Genomic DNA, 7,119 nt, shown 5'->3' with positions numbered 1-7,119 from the left:
TTCGCTGGCCATTTGCATACTTTCCCTAGCTGAAGCCTCCTCGAAATCCCTTCTGTACAGCCATGCAAAGCCATCAATCAATTCAGCTCCTAATGTGCCAAGAATGGGCTTATTCTCCCCTGAGCTGACATCTGAGGAGGTATCTGGGGAGTCATCCAAGGGAGACATCACACTTATTCCACAAAGCATGCTGCTCAGTCAATTCTAGGGAAAAGCTTGTATTTGACTTGACTGAATGTCAGCACTGAAATGTCAGTTTCAGAGGTTCATTTGTACATTTTAAAGGTATAGGTGTACTTTTTGCTTGTCAAAATTCTCCTTCCTTTCTTGGATATACAAAGGAATTGTATGCAGGTACGATAAAGTTCTTCGTACTAGGCAATGGGTAGGAGTTCTCTCTAATTCACATTCAGTCCAAGAAAAAAGATCAAAGTGAGGAAGCAAATCAAACTGGATGGGATTTTCGACAACTTCTGGAGTTATGTGCTGAATGGAATTACCTTCAAGTCCAGAAGAATCTTCCAAAAAGGCACCCTCTGAATTTGGACTTCAGCTTCTACTACTTGTACCTAATGTGCTCAAGTGTTAGGGACTCTGGGAATTGTAGTTCATAAACATCTAGAATGTACATGTCTTAGACTTGTTCTATACTGTGCAGCTCTTGTGAAACTGTCTTATCTACATGGCAAGATTTATGATGACATTTTTATACTTAAGTGGAAAAAATGTACTTTGAACATTTAAGAATGTTTTACATAAATGAGATATGGAGAGAAGTTGAAGCTTCAATGCCGTAGGCTCAACTTGTGTTTAAAAATACTTCTTGAAATTAAACTCATTTTGGAATGATATAGTACTTGAGAGATTTTTTTTTTATATCTGCTACATCAAAGGCACTGCCAATAAGCCAATACTGTAAGATTCTCTAGTGTGAAATGGTCAAAGTCAGTCCTTTGATATCAGAGTTGCACTTCCTTAATGGCAATCCATATGCAAAATTAATTAACATTCAGAGAGGAGCTCCATTTATCATGATGATTTATATGCATATGCTAATCTCAGTGCAGAATGACTCTAGTGACACAACCAAATGTTGTCTTTGCCAAAGACTATCACTTCCAAATGGGATCTAAAGTTCAACCCTGAAAATTAGTTTAATAAAAATTGCAGTTCTAAACACACTGACTTGAAAATAAATCTAATTTAAGCCAATGGGACTCTCTCCTAATAAGATATTGCAAGTACAAATTGAAGGGAATTTATTTTTGAGTGCTAGACTTGTGTAGGCTACAGTGGCAAACAGTTCATAGGGAGTAATGTTTCAAAAATAGTAAGTCCACAAATCTACTCAGATTTCCTTAGGAAAAATATTCAAAGAATTTGAATAGAATTATTTTTAATCTGCAGAGGACATCTTTGTGTTACAATTTGGAATGTAATAGTTTTACTGACAAAACTAGGGTTGATTCTCATATAAATGGATATGAGGATGTTCTCTTTGTGATGTAGTTTTTGTGTTTCTCCAAAAGTGTCTGAAAACTGAAGCAGATACTCAAGTAGTCAGTCCAACACAACAATTCGGCTTACTCTTCACTTGAATATCATGATGTAGATCTCCGAAAGTCAGCTTAGTTCAACCAATGTCCTACCTGTCAATGAATACTTCAGCTTCAACCATAACAACACAAGAGCACACAATAGATACAAACTCAAGGTTAACCGCACCAAACTTGATTACAGGGAATACGACTTCAGCAACAGAGTGGCCAATGTCTGGAATACTCTACCCGACTCTGTAGTTTCTTCCCCAAACCCCAAAAACTTTAACTTTAGACTGTCTACTATTGACCTCACCCCTTTCCTAAGAGGTCTCTAGGGGTCGTGCATAAGCGCACCAACGTGCCTGCCATCCCTGTCCTATTGTTTCTTTTATTTTTATTTTATTTTTCTTATATGTACCCATTTCATGTATTCATAACTATGTATACACTTATACTTATTATCTTGTAAACAATTGACAAATAAAATAAATAAAATAAATAAATAAACCATCCTCACCATCTGCTCACAAAACCAATCTACTTTTTTCTTACTCGGTATGTGCTACACTGATCCTGTACTCCATTTTGCAATTCTGGCAAAAAGCTGGTCACTGACTATTTCACAGCAAATCCAATAAAACTTCATAATTCTTCCTAGTAGATTAAAAGGAGTTTGTTTCAAAATGTCAATTTTGAAAGTTTAAGATGATCTCCAAGCCAGTCCCAACCATCATGCCATATGTAACTTCATTCTACAAACCCCATTCTTGAGGAAAAAGTTGTTAAGGATTAAAGGAAATCCATCAATATTTTATTTCCAGGAACATAACAGCTTCAGCTAAAAATGTAATGAGAAAAAGGCAATAACCACTGCAATTTGTGCTTCATAAATTGTTTAGCGCCAATATGTTTTATGAGATTTAAATTTTAGAAACAGCTAGTGAAGCTTTACCTATGGTGCTCTGGGCATCCCGTTAAATATTTGCTAAAAAAGACTTGCATAATTCTTACCATTCTAAATCAACAATTGGCACTCTTTAGTAATTGGAAAATAATGGTGGAAATAAAGCCATAGTATCTGACATTTTTGTCTTATTAGGAGAAAAGTAATCTTGCTATTTCAAGAATCCATTTCTAAATGTTAACTATTCTACATTCAGATGTTGAGAATCATGCTGGTATATGACCATAAGATGTTTTTTGTTTGATTTGAATGTTAGGATGGGTTTGACTGTTTTATAATAACATAAACAATATGGTAGCTTCCCAAGATTGATATGCAAAGCATAATTGTGTTTGCTTCTATTGCAACCATTGAATAATAGAGTTGGAAGGGACCTTGGAAGTCATCTGGTTTAACCCCTTGCTGTAGCAGAAGACCCTATAACATTTCAGACAAATGGCTATCCAGTATCTTCTTAAAAACCTCCACTGTTGGAGCACCCACAACTTCTGGAGGGAAGCCATTTCACTCATTGATTGTACTCACCATTAAGAAATTTCTCCTTAGTTCTATATTGATTAGTTCTCTCCTTGATTAGTTTCCATTTGTTGTTTCTTGCCTTGCCTTTTGGTGCTTTGGAGAATAGGTTGACCCCCTCTTTTTTGTGGAAGCCCCTCAAATATTGGAACACAGCTATCATGCCTCCCCTGGTCCTTCTTTTCACTAGACTAGACATATCCAATTCCTGCAACTGTTCATCGTAAGTATTGCAAAAACCCCTCTGTATTATCAGCAACAAAATGTTCTTAACATTTTAGCATGCATTTTTAAAATAAAAAATGTGCATTATGAAATCCAATCTTTATTTACTTATAAACAGGCCACTTCTACTTAAAAAAAATGTCACTACTTAAGTGACATTGAAGTGTAGCAGAATAAAAAACATTTCCCCAGTCAGTATAAATTTTATTCTGGGGTAAAAAAAATTATTGCTCATGACTATGTAAAATGTTTGTATTTCTTGCTAAGAACTAGCACACATATTCTCATGATTTTCTGTTGTTCTTGTTGCTGGTTTATTTTTAATTCTACAATTTTATCTCCTGAGATAAAAGTTAAACAAATATATTTAAAAAAAACCCTGTTAAAATATAAGAACAAAAGTAGCTACCTTAAAAATATAGTCGAAAATTGCAACAGAATATTTGGGAGATATGAAGTGGATAACTAATTTCTAGGCCATGCATTTGTGTAAAAGATGTTAGATCCGGTTAGGAAATATGGCAAATTAAAGTATTTAACTTAGTCTTATTTAATCTGATAAATTCCAGATGTGCTAGGATGACAAATCCCCATGTGTTAGCCGGAAATTGTCACTTTAGGACATATGGGAGGGCATCACATTGGGAAGGCAATTCTAAATAATCAAACTTGCTTAGGATTGTTCAGAAAAAGCCAAAAACTTTGGAAAGCAAAACAAACCAATGTGCTTACATTACAATTATATCTCTCAATGGACTTTACTTCATAAAAGAACTAATAAACAATAAATATACATTTGAGCAAGATAACTTTGCACCACTGCAGTGAGCTAAGAAATGACCTGAACCTTATGTAGCATTACATAAAGACTAAAATCACAATTTTTCTATAATTATAACTACAATGAATACAAAATTGTCCATATTCTATTGATATAATTTCCTTTAAGCCATTGTTTTACCCAATTTCTGTCTACAAAACCTTTAATGGTTTGTTGGTTTTTTAAAGCTACCTGTCTTGTTTAATTTCTGTTTTTCATCTCCTTTCTTGTAGGAAAACTGAACTGAATTTAACCATAAAAGACAATCAATTTTCTTTGCTATAATCTATACTATTTTTTAATAAACATCTACTTTTGCAAAGAGGTAGATTTCTTATCAGAATATATTTGTTGATTGGATAATATGATTACACTGCTGACTTTCCAAAATAAACATAAACAGTAGAGCATCTCATATCATCAGTGGAGTAAGGAAAAAAAAAGGAATTTTGTGTAACTGTGCTACCATGTGTAATACTTTTGTCTCTGTCAATAATATAGTTGAGAAATAAGATTTTAATGATGTATTAGATAGACACAGAAATACAATACAATACAATACACACAAACACAAACACCCACACATGCACAAAGAGAAGACATTGGTTTAAAATTCTGGTTGATAAACTGATATGTGATACAAATGGGCAATTGCTTTCCTCATATTATATTATAATCAACTATTTTATCTTTTATGGTGTTAAAAATGATTTTTTTAAAAATCCTAGTGCATGTTTCTTTCCTTTTTGGAAATGAAGAGTAATAAAAATAAAGGGGAAATATTATCAAAAAGAACATTTTCAGCCATTCCTGATTTCCAAGTAATCAAATACAGCAGTATTTGGTATACTGGTGGTATTTTTATGGATAAAAAGAGTGAGAATTTAGAGCCAAAGGTATTTGCTTGCTAGGGAGCAAGGAAATGATTGACACTGAAAGCGACAAACCTGAATTTTGTGAAACCTATTAAGCAATGAAAATGAGTTTGTAACTAGTTACAGACAAGCAAAAGCAAGATTCCGACATGCCTTTAAACTCAATTTTATTTATCCATTTTCCTTTCTTTGGTTAGTTAACAAAACATTTGTCTCCTGCTTTGGGGGGAGACCTTTCAAGTGATTTACACTCAATTGTGTCTGGCAGTGCATACCCTTTCCTCCCAAATCAACATACAAGCTCTTCACAGCCTCCTGGTGCCCCAAGGATGTTCTTCATGCATTTTACTGATCAGCAATTCTTCGGGCAGTTTCATTGGCAGCCTGCAGAAAAAGCCAAATTGGTCAGTCACAGCCAATGCTGGTCTTCTGGTTCACTGGCACAGCAGGCAGCTTTAGGGGGGGAAATGTTCTGGGTTCTGGGAGAAGAACTGAGACAGCTTAATTGCCTCCTTTTCATTAGCTGTTGAACTGAAAGGAAATAGTGCCTATGTTATGTGGCTGCCGCCATTGTTCTCTTATTTTTTTGTAGAAGCAGCTAGAAAACTAAGATGTTTGACCATATGGCAGCGTCATCTTGACTGTGGTCATCCATCTTAAAGGTAAAGGTTTTCCCCTATCCAATCATGTCAGATACTAGGGGACGGTGCTCATCTCTATTTCTTTTTTTTTTAATCTTTAAACATTATATTAGATTATGGAATAAAATACAAAAATCAGGGATGGTATTCAATTTTTTTTACTACCAGTTCTGTGGGCGTGGCTTGGTGGGTGTGGTGTGTCTTGGTGGGTGTGGCATGGCTTGGTGGGCATGGCAGGGGAAGGATACTATAAAATCTCCATTCCCTCCCCACCCCACCCCACTAACCTGCTTTCCAGCTCAGTTCTCCTGTGCAGGGCAACAAAAGAAGACCCAGCTGATCATCTGGGACTCGGGGGGCAGAGAATAGATGGGTGCGGGACTAGTCGGAGGTGGTATTTGCTGGTTATCTACCAGTTCTCTACTCTGCTATTGGTTCTCCAGAACCTGTCAGAACCACCTCTGACAAAAATATGAAAGCAAAAAGTAGGACCCAGTGGGGTGCAAAAGGGAAAAGAAAAGTGAGAAGAGGAGGAAGAAAAAAAAAAAGGGTAGACTTCCGACTTCCTCTGTTGCAACATTAACATCAAACCTCAACTTTTTGCTTTTCCAAAACAATATAAACTAGCCATTTCTATAACAATAAATGAATCTAATCAGTAAAACCCAAAATCAAAGTTTCATTTTTTTTCTTACCTCAAGCACGAAGTCCAGAAGTAGTCTCCATGTAGCAACAAAAGTACTTGTATTCTTCTCTTTAATCAAAACAGTCAATTTAGCCATATTTACCATACTCATCTGTTTCTTAACCGGGGAACCAGTGTTGTCTGAAGACACTTCTGTGGTCATGTGGCCAGCATGGCTATATGCCAAGGTGCATGGGACACTGTTACCTTCCCACTGAAGTGGTAGCTATTTATCTACTCAAATTTGCATGCTTTCAAGCTGTTAGGTGGGCAGGAGTTGGAACAAGTAACAGGGACTCATCCTGTGCATGATGCTTGGGACTCAAACCTGGGCTGTCAGCTGACAAGCTTAGCATCTTTAACCCATCATTCTGAGTCATTATTGTATAACTATGGTTTGTTGAACAAGCAGAAATAAGATATATTCAGTGGAAGGAATGGATGAATTCCTTCAAAGTTCATTTTCTTTTATTTCTAAGTTGCTGTTACACAGATGTAGATTGGTTAGAAGGTAGTGCACACAAAGCAGGAAGAAACAGTCATGAATGCACAAACCATGTATTTCATTTTACATTACACATTAAATTACACACAGATTCAATGAGTCAGCCATAAATTATGGCTTTAAGTGTAGTTTAATGTCCTAAACCAGTGTTTCTCAACAGTGGTGGGATTCACATTTTTTTTACTACCGGTGTGGGTGTGGGTGTGGTTTAGAGGGCGTGGCAGGGGAAAGATACTGTAAAATCTCCATTCAGAGGTGGTATTTGCCGGTTTTCCAAACTACTCAAAATTTCTGCTACCAGTTCTCCAGAACTGGTCAGAACCTGCTGAATACCACCTCTGTTTCTC

Source organism: Notechis scutatus, chromosome 4 (assembly GCF_049901735.1).
Source record: "Notechis scutatus isolate UNSWTSFEM ecotype Mainland chromosome 4, rNotScu1.2, whole genome shotgun sequence".
Classification (NCBI taxonomy): domain Eukaryota; kingdom Metazoa; phylum Chordata; class Lepidosauria; order Squamata; family Elapidae; genus Notechis; species Notechis scutatus.
Note: the sequence above shows the minus strand (reverse complement) of the source record.